The sequence below is a fragment of the Salvelinus fontinalis genome, chromosome 14 (assembly GCF_029448725.1).
Source record: "Salvelinus fontinalis isolate EN_2023a chromosome 14, ASM2944872v1, whole genome shotgun sequence".
NCBI classification, from domain to species: domain Eukaryota; kingdom Metazoa; phylum Chordata; class Actinopteri; order Salmoniformes; family Salmonidae; genus Salvelinus; species Salvelinus fontinalis.
Genome location: NC_074678.1, coordinates 17,627,513 through 17,643,575, shown reverse-complemented (window position 1 = coordinate 17,643,575; position 16,063 = coordinate 17,627,513). Strand labels below are relative to the sequence as shown.

Genomic DNA, 16,063 nt, shown 5'->3' with positions numbered 1-16,063 from the left:
GTTGTTCTGTTGTTTGTAGACTTCAACAGTGTCTCTTGTTTTGACTGATGCTATGTAGTAGTTCTAGGGAGTTGCAGATTTAGACCTTATTGTTTGGACATTTGACCTCTGATTTGACCTCATTGAACAGGGTAGAAAAACAGGTCAGCGATCCTACGTAGAAGCTGTGGGGTATTTATGTAGAGTATCTCTCAAAGCTTTTCACCTCACCCAAATCCAGGTCAATGGCTCATTCAAATTTCGCTTTAAGGGATATGAATAAAATGAATGAAGAGTAATGGTACTCTGTCAAATAATGTTTGCAGGATTAAAGAAGTGTTTACCCTAAGAAGCCCTTCAGATAACAGCCAACCTGTGGTGTTGTCACTGATGTGTTTCATTCACTTCATTCAACTTATGAGTATGAAATGGCAGCACTGTCAGATTCAGATGTATTGTGTATCAAAGTGCAGTGTTAAGTATGATGTATTGAAATGTAAAGCGTTGATAATGTGTGTGTGGGGGTGTGTGAGTGTGGCTGTGTGTGTGTGGCAATCATTTCCCTGAAAGCCTCTAAAGCACTCCAACATCACGGGTCTAGGAAGGTAGCCTAGTTTATGTGGAATGACTGAGTATGCTTGTTTGTCTTTCCTCGTCACTGAAGAACGTGTCTATTTTCAAACCCGTAGAGATGGTTCTCTAAACCTGGGTTATGTTCATTAGGGCACGATGGAAAACAATCCTAACCTTCATATTGTTCATTTTGAGACTTGTTTGTTGAAGCTTCACTGGAGGAAACAACATGCAAAGTATGAAATAATAATGTCAGTCCCAGCAACTCGCAGTCAGGCAATGTATGTTTCATGAGTCTGTTTGCTGAGATGGGTGAAAGTTAGAGGTGTTATTGAATCAATGAAGTCTCAGATGAAAGTGATGTCTCCCTAGCTAGCTGTCTCAGTGAGCAGTGATCAGGTTTGATGCAGTGGCACCATCGTGTTCGGAGACACAATAGAGATGATTTGGAGCAGAGAGCGCTTTTGCCGTTGATGCTGTGAGATACTTTCAACCAAACTCTTTGTCTTCCCATGCCTTCATCTCAGAGTGAGCTGGCAAAATGCACATCACGATTCTTGAAAAACGTCTCGTTTCAAAGTTTCAAAGATATGTTTGTTCTGTAATTGCTGAAGTTTTTGCCAGAACCGTGGGAATAAGGGAAAAGAGAGGGAGAGAAAGAGAGAGAGAGAGAAAGAAAGAGAAAAGCTCACATGCAAGTCATATTTTGCCTTTCTTCTTATTATGAACATGTTCTTTATAAGTTACTGTCTGTCAAGTCAAATGATATGCAGTTAGTCAGGCTGAAAGTGGATGATGTAGGCCTAAACAATGTCTCTCTCCTCAATTCAATTATAGGTTTTCCACAAAGATGGCAACACATTCTTCAAATGAATGTCTTAAGAGTGGCAGTACATTCACCTCCCACTATCTGGCTGTATCTCCATGAAAGGCAGCATTCACCCAAAGCACATTTGAGGAAAACATGTTTTCTGTATTTTTTGGATTGAGGAAGCAGGGAAATGAGGGACAAATACAACCCTGCCCGGCTACTACACTGTTCCCCTTTTTTGTGTGAGTAGGGAGGTAGAAGGGAGTGGTTAGGACAAGCCTGAGTGGTTGCAGCTTGCCTCACCTCCACCTCCACTCAGAGCACACACACACACGCACGCACACACACACACACACACACACGCGCACGCACGCACACACACACACACACACACGCACACGCACACGCACACGCACACGCACACGCACACGCACACACACACACACACACACACACACTGATGAGGAATCAGTGGAGTTGTGAGCTGGGTGCCGTAGCGCCTCGGTGCAGGCTTTCCGTTCCAGGTGCATGATTCCCTGTAATAACATGGGAATAAGCCGGGATAAATGGAGAGCACCGAGGCGTTAGTCATTTTCCTTCACCGCCGTGGAGACATTTAGAACTGCTGTATGGGGCTGGCATGGCAGTGGCACCAAGGAGAATACGTCTCAAATGGCATCCCATTCTCTATTTAGTGAGCTACTGTTGACAGGGGCCAATAGGGATTTAAGAGTTAAACCTTCCTGGTTGTCTCTGCCTTGGACAGGCTTCAAACAGAGATTGGCTGTACCTATGGCAGGGTTGGCAGCACAGCAGCCATTGTAGTTCATGTTTGGCTCTGTCTATCTGAGGCAAATGGGAGGATAATGACATAACTGGCTTGCATAAGCATGGTGCCTTTTGTGATTTGCGGTCCATTTGTGAGAGGGAGGTGCTCAACTGTTAGCATGCTGAAGATGACTAATTAGTGTGTGTATGTGTGTGTGGGTCTGTGTGTGTGGGTCTGTGTGTGTGGGTGTGTGTTTGTTTGTGTGTGTGAGAGACTGTGAGACTTTAACTAACAGAGAGACTGTGGGACTTTAACTAACAGAGAGACTGTGGGACTTCAACCTTCAGAGAGACTGTGGGACTTTAACCTTCAGAGATACTGTGGGACTTTAACCTTCAGAGAGACTGTTTTACTTTAACTAACAGAGAGACTGTGGGACTTTAACTAACAGAGAGACTGTGGGACTTCAACCTTCAGAGAGACTGTGGGACTTTAACCTTCAGAGAGACTGTGGAACTTTAACCTTCAGAGAGACTGTGGAACTTTAACCATCAGAGAGACTGTGGGACTTTAACTAACAGAGAGACTGTGGAACTTTAACCTTCAGAGAGACTGTGGGACTTTAACATTCAGAGAGACTGTGGGACTTCAACCTTCAGAGAGACTGTGGGACTTTAACCTTCAGAGATACTGTGGGACTTTAACCTTCAGAGAGACTGTTTTACTTTAACTAACAGAGAGACTGTGGGACTTTAACTAACAGAGAGACTGTGGGACTTCAACCTTCAGAGAGACTGTGGGACTTTAACCTTCAGAGAGACTGTGGAACTTTAACCTTCAGAGAGACTGTGGAACTTTAACCATCAGAGAGACTGTGGGACTTTAACCATCAGAGAGAGACTGTGGAACTTTAACTAACAGAGAGACTGTGGGACTTTAACCATCAGAGAGAGAGTGGGACTTTAACCATCAGAGAGAGAGTGGGACTTTAACCATCAGAGAGAGAGTGGGACTTTAACCATCAGAGACACTGTGGGACTTTAACCATCAGAGAGAGAGTGGGACTTTAACCATCAGAGAGACTGTGGGACTTTAACCATCAGAGAGACTGTGGGACTTTAACCAACAGAGAGACTGTGGAACTTTAACCATCAGAGAGAGAGTGGGACTTTAACCATCAGAGAGAGAGTGGGACTTTAACCATCAGAGAGACTGTGGGACTTTAACCAACAGAGAGACTGTGGAACTTTAAACATCAGAGAGAGAGTGGGACTTTAACCATCAGAGAGAGAGTGGGACTTTAACCATCAGAGAGACTGTGGGACTTTAACCATCAGAGAGAGAGTGGGACTTTAACCATCAGAGAGAGAGTGGGACTTTAACCATCAGAGAGACTGTGGGACTTTAACCAACAGAGAGACTGTGGGACTTCAACCTTCAGAGAGACTGTGGGACTTTAACCTTCAGAGAGAGAGTGGGACTTTAACCATCAGAGAGACTGTGGGACTTTAACCAACAGAGAGACTGTGGGACTTCAACCTTCAGAGAGATTTTGGGGCTTTAAGTATGTAGTGGAATGCACATATTGTAATTGTCTATGGATAAGGCTGTATGCTAAATCATAAAATGAACATGCAATATTAACCCCACCTCTCTTCTATCTCCTTTCTCAGGTGTCACTCTATGATTGCGTGAGCTGCTATCCATCGAGCGGAGCGGGAGTGTAGGTAGAGGAGCAGAGGAGAGGCGTGCCAACACCTGGACCATGGCACTGAGCCACCGATGGGCACAATCTCCCCTCGCCAGGGGGACCACACTTATCCTACTACTGGGCAGTCTGGCCCTGCCATCACAATCCCATGCAGACAGTGAGTAACACAATGATATCAATGATACCTCCAGAGATATGCGGTATATGCCTAGAAGTCTTGTAGTATTTCTATGGATACACCATAGAGAAGTCTTGTTGTATTTCTATGATACACCATAGAGAAGTCTTGTTGTATTTCTATGGATACACCATAGAGAAGTCTTGTTGTATTTCTATGGATACACCATAGAGAAGTCTTGTTGTATTTCTATGGATACACCATAGAGAAGTCTTGTTGTATTTCTATGGATACACCATAGAGAAGTCTTGTTGTATTTCTATGGATACACCATAGAGAAGTCTTGTTGTATTTCTATGGATACACCATAGAGAAGTCTTGTTGTATTTCTATGGATACACCATAGAGAAGTCTTGTTGTATTTCTATGGATACACCATAGAGAAGTCTTGTTGTATTTCTATGGATACACCATAGAGAAGTCTTGTTGTATTTCTATGGATACACCATAGAGAAGTCTTGTTGTATTTCTATGGATACACCATAGAGAAGTCTTGTTGTATTTCTATGGATACACCATAGAGAAGTCTTGTTGTATTTCTATGGATACACCATAGAGAAGTCTTGTTGTATTTCTATGGATACACCATAGAGAAGTCTTGTTGTATTTCTATGGATACACCACCATTAGGTCATTTCAATCAGGCTCCTTGCAGCCTGACATCTACCACGCAGACAGTGAATAAACACCATGATATTCTTTTCTCTTTTTATTTAGCCTTTACTTAATTAGCAAAGTCAGTAAACACATTCTTATTTACAATGACAGCCTAAAATATGACCTCCATAGAGAATATTCTGCCTGTTAGTGTATAGTGTAACTGTCACGTTCCTGACCTGTTTTCTCTTGTTTTGTATGTCTTTATTGGTCAGGGCGTGAGTGTTGGGTGGGTAGTCTATGTTTTGTATTTCTAGGTTGGTTTTTGTGTTCGGCCTGGTATGATTCTCAATTAGAGACAGGTGTGTATCGTTTGTCTCTAATTGAGAGTCATACTAAGGCAGCCAGGGTTTCACTGGGGTTTTGTGGGTGTTTGTTCCTGTGTCCTCACAGGACGGTTGAAGGTTAGTCACATTTGTTGTTTTGTAGTTTTGTAGTGTCTTGTTTGCTGTTGTCATTAAAAGATGGCTTATTTCCCTCAATCCGCATCTTGGTCCTATCCATGCTCCTCCTCGTCTAAGGGGGAGAACAACATTGACTGCCTTTACAGAAACACCCACCATAACAGGACCAAGCGGATTGAGGAGAGAGAAAAGGAACTAAGGCACTGGACACAGGAGGAATGGTCTTGGGAGATCATGGACGGAAAGGGACCCTGGGGAAGGGTTGGAGAGAATCGCCGCTCTCGGGAGGAGAGGAAGGCAGCCACAGCCCAGGAGCGCTGGTATGAGGAGGCAGCACATAGGAGAGGCTGGAAGCCCGAGAGGCTCACCCAAAAATTTCTTGGGGGGGAGGGGGGCTAAAGGGGAGTGTGGTGAAGCCGGGTTGGATACCTGAGCCAACTCCCCGGGCTTGCCGTGGAGTAAGAGGGCGTCGTACTGGTCAGACACCGTGTTATGCGGTAAAGCGCACGGTGTCCCCAGTACGCGTGCTTAGCCCAGTGCGGGCTATTCCACCTTGCCGCACTGGGAGGGCTAGGTTGGGCATCGAGCCGAGTGCCATGAAGCCGGCCCAACGTATCTGGTCTCCAGTACGTCTCCTCGGGCCGGCTACATGGCACCAGCCTTACAGGTGGTGTCCCCGGTTCGCCTGCATAGGCCAGTGCGGGCTATTCCACCTCGCCGCACTGGCAGGGCTACGGGGACCATTCAACCTGGTAAGGTTGGGGAGGCTCGGTGCTCAAGAGCACGTGTCCTCCTTCACGGTCCGGTATATCCGGCGCCACCTTCCCACCCCAGCTCAGTACCACCAGTGCCTACACCACGCACCAGGCTTCCAGTGCATCTCCAGAGCCCTGTTCCTCTTCCACGCACTCTCCCTATGGTGCGTGTCTCCAGCCCGGTACCTCCAGTTCCGGTACCACGCACCAGGCCTAGAGTGCGCCACGAGAGTCCAGTGTGCCCAGTTCCTGTTCCCCGCACTCGCCCTGAGGTGCGTGCCCTCAGCCCGGTACCTCCAGTTCCGGTACCACGCACCAGGCCTATAGTGCGTCTCAGCCGGCCAGAGTCTGCCGTCTGCCTAGCGCCAGAGCCGTCCTGCCATGACCTGCCAGAGCCGTCCTGCCATGACCTGCCAGAGCCGTCCTGCCATGACCTGCCAGAGCCGTCCTGCTATGACCTGCCAGAGCCGTCCAGCCAGGACCTGCCAGAGCCGTCCAGCCAGGACCTGCCAGAGCCGTCCAGCCAGGACCTGCCAGAGCCGTCCAGCCAGGACCTGCCAGAGCCGTCCAGCCAGGAGCTGCCGGAGTCCCTAAACCAGGACCTGCCTGAGTCCCTAAACCAGGACCTGCCTGAGTCCCTAAACCAGGACCTGCCGGAGTCCCTCAGCCAGGACCTGCCGGAGTCCCTCAGCCAGGACCTGCCGGAGTCCCTCAGCCAGGACCTGCCGGAGTCCCTCAGCCAGGACCTGCCGGAGTCCCTCAGCCAGGACCTGCCGGAGTCCCTCAGCCAGGACCTGCCGGAGTCCCTCAGCCAGGACCTGCCGGAGTCCCTCAGCCAGGACCTGCCGGAGTCCCTCAGCCAGGACCTGCCACCCCTTATCCCGGTGCTGCCCCTTATCCCGGTGCTGCCCCTTATCCCGGTGCTGCCCCTTCATTTAGGTGATGTTAGTTTTAGGGTGGTCATTGGGAGGGGGATAAAGAAGCGGGGATTGATTATGGTGGGGTGGGGACCTCGCCCTCAGCCTGAGCCACCACCGTGGACAGACGCCCACCCAGACCCTCCCCTAGACTTTGTGCTGGTGCGCCCAGAGTTCGCACCTTAAGGGGGGGGTTCTGTCACGTTCCTGACCTGTTTTGTATGTCTTTATTGGTCAGGGCGTGAGTGTTGGGTGGGTAGTCTATGTTTTGTATTTCTAGGTTGGTTTTTGTGTTCGGCCTGGTATGATTCTCAATTAGAGACAGGTGTGTATCGTTTGTCTCTAATTGAGAGTCATACTAAGGCAGCCAGGGTTTCACTGGGGTTTTGTGGGTGTTTGTTCCTGTGTCCTCACAGGACGGTTGAAGGTTAGTCACATTTGTTGTTTTGTAGTTTTGTAGTGTCTTGTTTGCTGTTGTCATTAAAAGATGGCTTATTTCCCTCAATCCGCATCTTGGTCCTATCCATGCTCTTCCTCGTCTAAGGGGGAGAACAACATTGACTGCCTTTACAGTAACAGTATAACTTTAAACCGTCCCCTCGCCCCGACACGGGCGCGAACCAGGGACCCTCTGCACACATCAACAACGGTCGCCCACGAAGCATTGTTACCCATCGCTCCACAAAGGCCGTGGCCCTTGCAGAGCAAGGGGAAACCCTACTTCAGGTCTCAGAGCAAGTGACGTAACCGATTGAAATGCTATTAGCGCGTACCCGCTAACTAGCTAGCCATTTCACATCCGTTACAATAGCTTGGGGTGGTCTTTTCCATAGACTCTAAGGCTGGTTTCCTAGACCCAGATTAAGCCTAGTCCTAGACCATGTAGATTCACCATAGAGATTCTCTAATTCTCTTCCTGTGGATACCTGCACCTGAGATACACCAGAGAGGAATGTGCAGTGTTTTATGGCCAGAGATTGACCCGCTCTCCTTTCTATTTCCTACGATCCAAATTAAGTCATTATTGTCAAAATTGAAATGACGTCATGACAAGACTGTAGAACTGGTTGTTAACTGGTTATATTGACATCAACCACTGTTGCTTTCTGGGATTGCTCCTCTATTGGCATGTAGTAGTATGGCTTTGCAGAGATATTTTCCAGAGACAAAATGTTGTAGGCACGAGGCCTACATTTATCACTTTGTAAAGTGAGGATGTTAAGGAAACAATGCAGTGACACGTGAAATGAATCAAATCCCTGCTTGAACTAAGTGTTCTGTTTGTTCACTGTTATATCTATCTCTCCCAACCTAAACATATCTTAGCTATCTACTGATCCATCCTGTTGTGTTCCGGCAGCAGTGCCAGTGTCTGATCTCTCTGCTGTTCACTCACATTAGTATCATGAGATGTTGTCTTGTGGAATCTTTCCAACCTCTCACTGCTTGTAAAAATAGTGAAATATCTGACTTGAGACAGTCTGGAAATAGTGTGGAGTCTTGAGAGCATTCCGGAACCCTTTCAGGTTTTGTGTTCTGAGGAAAGTGGTTTGTGTTCTAAAGGAACAGTGATTCTAAGAGCTTCTCTCTCACACAGCCTTTTCAGCATTCATGTTGTTCTAACCCCTCCTCAACCAACCTTCCTCTTCTAATGGCACACAAGGCACACAATGGCAGGGGTCTTACCTATTGAGACTACTTCTAGTACTCTCAAGTACCAGACATACATACAGTAGGAATCTGTCTCTAGCCCAGTGGTTCCCAAACTTGTGAACTCGGGCTCCCATCCCATCATTTTTTATTTATTTTTTTATTTCACCTTTATTTAACCAAGTAGGCAAGTTGAGAACAAGTTCTCATTTACAATTGTGACCTGGCCAAGATAAAGCAAAGCAGTTCGACACATACAACAACACAGAGTTACACATGGAGTAAAACAAACATACAGTCAATAATACAGTAGAAAAATAAGTCTATATACAATGTGAGCAAATGAGGTGAGATAAGGGAGGTAAAGGCAAAAAAAAGGCCATGGTGGCGAAGTAAATACAATATAGCAAGTAAAACACTGGAATGGTAGATTTGCAGTGGAAGAATGTGCAAAGTAGAGATAGAAATAATGGGGTGCAAAGGAGCAAAATAAATAAATAAATACAGTAGGGGGGAGGTAGTTGTTTGGGCAAAATTTATAGATGGGCTATGTACAGGTGCAGTAATCTGTGAGCTGCTCTGACAGCTGGTGCTTAAAGCTAGTGAGGGAGATAAGTGTTTCCAGTTTCAGAGATTTTTGTAGTTCATTCCAGTCATTGGCAGCAGAGAACTGGAAGGAGAGGCGGCCAAAGGAAGAATTGGTTTTGGGGGTGACCAGAGAGATATACCTGCTGGGGATGGGATCGTAATTGCTTAATTAACTCTGGAACCACACCTTTGTGGAAGCACCTGTTTTTAATATACTTTGTATCCATCATTTACTCAAGTCTTTCCTTTATTTTGGCAGTTACTTGTACATTACAATAGTACGGTAGGTTAGTAGCAGTAGTGCAGTATAGTAATAAAGTAGGTTAATAGTAGTAGTAGTGCGGTATAGTAATACAGTAGGTTAGTAGGTTAGTAGTAGTAGTAGTGTAGTACAGTAGTACAGTAGGTTAGTAGTAGTAGTAGTAGTGCAGTACAGTAGTACAGTAGGTTAGTAGTAGTAGTGCAGTACAGTAGTACAGTAGGTTAGTAGTAGTAGTAGTACAGTAGTACAGTAGGTTAGTAGTAGTAGTAGTACAGTAGTACAGTAGGTTAGCAGTAGTGCAGTACAGTAGTACAGTAGGTTAGTAGTAGTGCAGTACAGTAGTACAGTAGGTTAGTAGTTGTAGTAGTAGTGCAGTACAGTAGTACAGTAGGTTAGTAGTAGTAGTAGTGCAGTACAGTAGTAGTAGGTTAGTAGTAGTAGTAGTGCAGTACAGTAGTACAGTAGGTTAGTAGTAGTAGTAGTGCAGTACAGTAGTACAGTAGGTTAGTAGTAGTAGTAGTAGTAGTGCAGTACAGTAGTACAGTAAGTTAGTAGGAGTAGTAGTAGTAGTAGTGTAGTACAGTAGTACAGTAGGTTAGTAGTAGTAGTGCAGTGCAGTAGTACAGTAGGTTAGTAGTAGTAGTAGTAGTAGTAGTGCAGTACAGTAGTACAGTAGGTTAGTAGTAGTAGTGCAGTGCAGTAGTACAGTAGGTTGATAGTAGTAGCAGTAGTAGTGCAGTACAGTAAGTTAGTAGTAGTAGTAGTAGTAGTAGTAGTAGTAGTAGTAGTGTAGTACAGTAGGTTAGTGGTAGTAGTGCAGTACAGTAGTACAGTAGGTTAGTAGTAGTAGTAGTGCAGTACAGCAGTACAGTAGGTTAGTGGTAGTACGAGTGCAGTACAGTAGTACAGTAGGTTCGTAGTAGTAGTGCAGTACAGTAGTACAGTAGGTTAGTAGTATTAGTGTAGTACAGTAGTACAGTAGTAGTAGTGTAGTACAGTAGTAAAGTAGGTTAGTAGTAGCAGTAGTGCAGTACAGTAGTACAGTAGGTTAGCGGTAGTAGTAGTGCAGTACAGTAGGTTAGTAGTAGTAGTAGTGCAGTACAGTAGTACAGTTGGTTAGTGGTAGTAGTGCAGTACAGTAGTACATTAAGTTAGTAGTAGTAGTAGTAGTGTAGTACATTAGTACAGTAGGTTAGTAGTAGTGCAGTACAGTAGTACAGTATGTTAGTAGTAGTAGTGTAGTACAGTATGTTAGTAGTAGTAGTAGTGCAGTACAGTAGTGCAGTAGGTTAGTAGTAGTGCAGTATAGTAGTAGTGCAATGATGCAACAATGCATAAAACACATGCAGGTATACTAGCACACCTGTTACATTGAGTAGAGATCAGGCCACCCTCCTCAAACCCTTTCTACCCATGGCCGTAGGGTTGGGGCATTGTTAGCCTCGGAATGTCAACTGTGTCTCTCTGTTGACAAAACAAACATGGTTGATGTCCATGCTACTCCAGGGTGACTACAGTACAGCATAGCTGGCTTTTTTGCTACCCTTTGAACAGTGCATTTTCTTCAACATGAATTAGTGTTGAGTGATTAACCAAAATGTCGGTTATCGTTCACATTGCAGTTTCTCTAGAGATAAATCTGATCCAGTCTGAACTTTGCGATGTAGTAGGGAGTTGTAGTTTCCAACAGGCTGATATTCAACATAGTTTAGCGCATAAAATGTGGTAATTAACTACAGTTACCATAATCCATTGCTCATTTACTTGTCCTGTGTTTCTTTTATGCCTGAAATGGAAAAGACAGAAGATCGCGTGATGGTGAGCAGATATAGAGAGCAGTTGTTGCTTCGCAAGGTATATCTACTTGAAAATACATGAGCTAAGTGATTGATTGTTGGGATTCAGTAGTCATAAAAGTAGGCCTTATTTACTTTGAAGAACTACTAAAATAGTGATTTTGTCAGACAGCATAGGCAGCAGCTCAATAGAGATGAGATGATGACTTGAATGAAATAATAAAACAAATGTAATATACACAACAACTGAAATATTTTCATACCCAAATCCTGTAGCTCAGGCCCTGAAGCAAGGATATGCATATTCTTGCTACCATTTGAAAGGAAACACTTTGAAGTTTGGGGAAATGTGAAAGGAATGTAGGAGAATATAACACATTAGATTTGGTAAAAGGTAATACAAAGAAAACATTTTTTTTTTTGTTGTTTCATCAGTTTGAAATGCAAGAGAAAGGCAATAATGTATTATTCCAGCCCAAGGTGCAATTTAGATTTTCGGCACTAGATGGTATTAGTGTATGTGCAATGTTTTACACTGATCCAATGAACCATTGTATTTTTGTTCAAACTGTTGTATCAAGACTGCCCGTCTTCTTTCACTGTAATAGCTACTGTAAATTGGACAGTGCAGTTAGATTAACAAGAATTTAAGTTTTCTGCCAATATCAGATATTTTTATGTCCCGGGACATTTTCAACCTCATGCCAATCGCATTAGCCTACGTTAGGTCAACTGTCCCGCAGGGGACCCACCATTCCTGAAGAAGTTTAATTAAAGTCTTACACTTACAAGTTAGTAAGTAGAATATTGCATCATGGTAACTAATACATGCAATAAATAATAAATCACATTTATTAGTCTTGGTTGATATATGTGAAGGTCAAGGCTGGGGTGAGGTAGCTAGACAACAAAGAGGGTGGACCCGTGAACCAGACGTACTAATGCAATCATGTTGTTTGGGTTTTTCTCCTGAGAGCCCCATTTTAGTGTTACACACAACCACCCACGCAAACACACACACACACACACACACACACACACACACACACACACACACACACACACACACACACACACACACACACACACACACACACACACACACACACACACACACACACACACACACACACACACACACTGATCTCATTACTGCACAGCATCCTAGGGGGGAGCAGCACTCTCTCTAATGAACATGACATGCTTCTCGTCAAATTTAGGAGGATTTCTAATGGAAGGAATTAATAAGACAGAAAATGGAAAATTCCCAGTTGCTCCTTACTTTGTGTGTGTGTTGATGTGTGTGTGTGTGTGTGTGTGTGTGTGTGTGTGTGTGTGTGTGTGTGTGTGTGTGTGTGTGTGTGTGTGTGTGTGTGTGTGTGTGTGTGTGTGAGTGTGAGTGTGTGTGTGTGTGTGTGTGTTTGTGTGTGTTGGTTTACGTGTTGGTGTGTGTGTGTATGTGTATGTGTGTGTTTGTATGTATGTGTGTATGTGTGTTGTTCAGGAAGGATGGGGTACATACACTCACTATCAGATCACAGTTAGGTGCTCGGTGTGGTTGCACATCGGCGAGTCTAAAAATGTGTTGTCGACACAAAAAGAGTTTATAGTCTTAAGGGAAGACAGCTAGCAATGCAAGAAGAGGCTTAAAAATAGCTAGGGCTGCCAGAAAGAATGAGAGTGATTCTGAAAAGAGAAAAACCCTCTCTCCTACTGTGTCTGAGACTGGTTAGATTTACTGCCACACATTCTCATCAGAAGCTTACACCATGATGTCACCAGCTAACATTGGTTATTGCTGTAATTCTAATGTTAATTGATTATGATAAAGTATGATAAAGATGATTATTTTGAAACAAGTAATTAGTACCATAAACTTTGAATGTCCATTCAACACTGAACCCCTCTTTTATACTACCTTTACTGTTACATTCAGTATGTTTGTTAATATCTTAGGTTGATTCAAGTATTGCGATTATCTTAAGAATGTGATTAAGTATGTGTTTGAATACAGTACTATCACATTTATACAACGGGTGGGTCTAATCCTGGATGCTGATTGGTTAAAATCGCATTCCAGACAGTTTCTATTTAAGCAATAAGGCCCGAGGAGTTGTGGTATATGGCCAATATACCACAGCTAAGGGCTGTTCTTAAGCACGACGCAACACGGAGTGACTGGATACAGCCCTTAGGTGTGGTATTTTGGCCATATATCACAAACCCCCAAGGAGCCTTATTGCTATTATAAACTGGTTATCAATGTAATTAGAGCAGTAAAAATCAATGTTTTGTCATACATGTGATATACGGTCTGATATACCATGGCCTTCAGCCAATCAGAATTCAGGGCTCAAACCACCCAGTTTTTAATCAATAAGTTACCACCGGCTAAATCTATGATGTTGAAATGCTTTTTTATTCTGTTCCTTCTGACAGCGCAATCCAATGTCTCATCAGCTCAGCCAGGAAATGTTCTGTATATACTAGATCTACACGGTAAAAAGCATCTAGGCATTATCTTTTAGACTAGAATTTGGTTTTCAACAGTGGAGATTTGTAATACCCTAGCTGTCTGTCTCTCCAACATTTTCTCCAACATTGTTTCAATATTGAAATTGGATCTCCAGTTGTCCTATGGTAATGAACGTGTCGGGAGTCGGAAGGAGACAAACAGGCTGGCAGCTTTTCTCAGCCAGTGGAAATCAGGATTCAGCATATTGTTACGGATGTACAGTTGAACTTGGATTAAGCAGCTACAGTTGAAGTTGGAAGTTTACATACACTAAGGTTGGAGTCATCAAAACTCGTTTTTCAACCACTCCACAAATGTCTTGTTATAGTTTTGGCAAGTCGGTTAGGACATCTACTTTGTGCATGACACAATTCATTTTTCCAATTGTTTACAGCCAGATTATTTCACTTAAAATTCACTGTATCACAATTCCAGTGGGTCAGTAGTTTACATACACTAAGTTGACAATGCCGTTAAACAGCTTGGAAAATTCCAGAAAATTATGTAATGGCTTTAGAAGCTTCTGAAAGGCTAATTGACAACATTTGAGTCAATTGGAGGTGTACCTGTGGATGTATTTCAAGGCCTACCTTCAAACTCAGTACCTCTTTGCTTGACATCATGGGAAAATCTAAAGAAATCAGCCAAGACCTCAGAAACAAAATTGTAGACCTCCACAAGTCTGGTTGATCCTTGGGAGCAATTTCCAAACGCCTGAAGGTAACACATTCACCTGTACAAACAATAGTACGCAAGTATAAACACTATTGGACCACGCAGCCGTCATACTGCTCAGGAAGGAGACGCGTTCTGTCGCCTAGAGATGAATGTACTTTGGTGTGAAAAGTGCAAATCAATCCCAGAACAACAGCAAAGGACCTTGTGAAGATGCTGGAGGTAACAGGTACAAAATGATCTATATCCACAGTAAAAAGAGTCCTATATCGACATAACCTGAAAGGCCGCTCAGCATGGAAGAAGCCACTGCTCCAAAATCGCCATAAAAAAGCCAAGCTACGGTTTGCAACTGCACATGAGGACAAAGATCATACTTTTTGGAGAAATGTCCTATGGTCTGATTAAACAAAAATAGAACTTTTCAGCCATAATAACCATCGTTATGGGGGAGGCTTGCAAGCCGAAGATCATCATCCCAGCCGTGAAGCACAGGGGTGGCAGCATCATGTTGTGGGGTTGCTTTGCTGGTGCACACCAGGGACTGGTGCACTTCACAAAATAGATGGCTTCAAGAGGAAGAAAAATTGTGTGGATATATTGAAGCAACATCTCAGGACATCAGTCAGGAAGTTAAAGCTTGGTCGCAAATGGGTCTTCCAAATGGACAATGACCCCAAGCATACTTCCAAAGTTGTGGCAAAATGGATTAAGGACAACAATGGCAAGGTATTGGAGTGTCCATCACAAAGCCCTGACCTCAACCCTATAGAAAATGTGTGGGCAGAACTGAAAAGGCGTGTCAGGAAGAATGGGCCAAAATTCACCTAACTTATTGTGGGAAGCTTGTGGAAGGCTACCCGAAACGTTTGACCCAATTTAAACTATTTGAAGGCAATGCTACCAAATACTAATTGAGTGTATGTAAACTTCTGACCCACTGGGAATGTGATGAAAGAAATTAAAGCTGAAATAAATAAATCTCTCCACTATTATTCTGACATTTCACGTTCTTAAAATAAGTAGGGATACTAACTGACCTAAAACAGGGAATTTTTACTAGGATTAAATGTCAGGAATTGTGAAAAACTGAGTTTTAACGTATTTGGCTAAGGTGTATGTAAACTTCCCACTTCAACTGTATACAAAGAAAATATCAATAGAAAAACACGAAACACAGTTCGTTTTCTGTCATTCCAGCTTCCGTTTGAAGTGGTTGTGTTAACTGTGTTTTTGGCTATCTATTTTGAATAGTGGAATGGCTTCACTGTTTGGTGTGGCTGTTAGCCAAAGTTGGCTAGCTAGCAAGCAAGGGATAAGAACATTGCTAGCCATCATGGCAATGGAACATTTAGAATGAATGACTGGGTTGCATCCATAGATTTAGAACAAAAAGACTTAACGACTGGGTCACGTTTCTGGCAACCGAAGCAGTAGAACGAACGACCAGCTGGCTTGAGTAGCAACCCTGTATTTGTGTCGGGACCATATCTCGTGGACAGATGAAATAGTATGAATAAATTCATAAAAATAACGTTTTTAATGACAATCATTATTTGAATATGTTGGTAACTTATTGTATAAAGTCATAATGCATTCGAAGCCGGTGTTTGGAGGATATATTGGCACAGTTTGCCGAACAACACCCATGCCAATATATCATTTACATTTACATTACATTTAAGTCATTTAGCAGACGCTCTTATCCAGAGCGACTTACAAATTGGTGCATTCACCTTATGACATCCAGTGGAACAGCCACTTTACAATAGTGCATCTAGATCTTTTAAGGGGGGGGGGGGGGGGGGGGGGGCAGAAGGATT

The 16,063-nt window shown here is 43.8% G+C and overlaps 1 long non-coding RNA gene across 1 annotated transcript in view; it reads left to right on the top strand.

Annotated features, from left to right (window-relative positions):
• Positions 1-16,063, top strand: part of LOC129869566 (uncharacterized) — an 89,864-nt gene that overhangs the window by 37,197 nt on the left and 36,604 nt on the right. Inside the window, exon 2 of the long non-coding RNA XR_008761979.1 lies at positions 3,806-4,000. This is a non-coding gene — a long non-coding RNA (uncharacterized LOC129869566). The remainder of the gene's footprint in view (positions 1-3,805; positions 4,001-16,063) is intronic.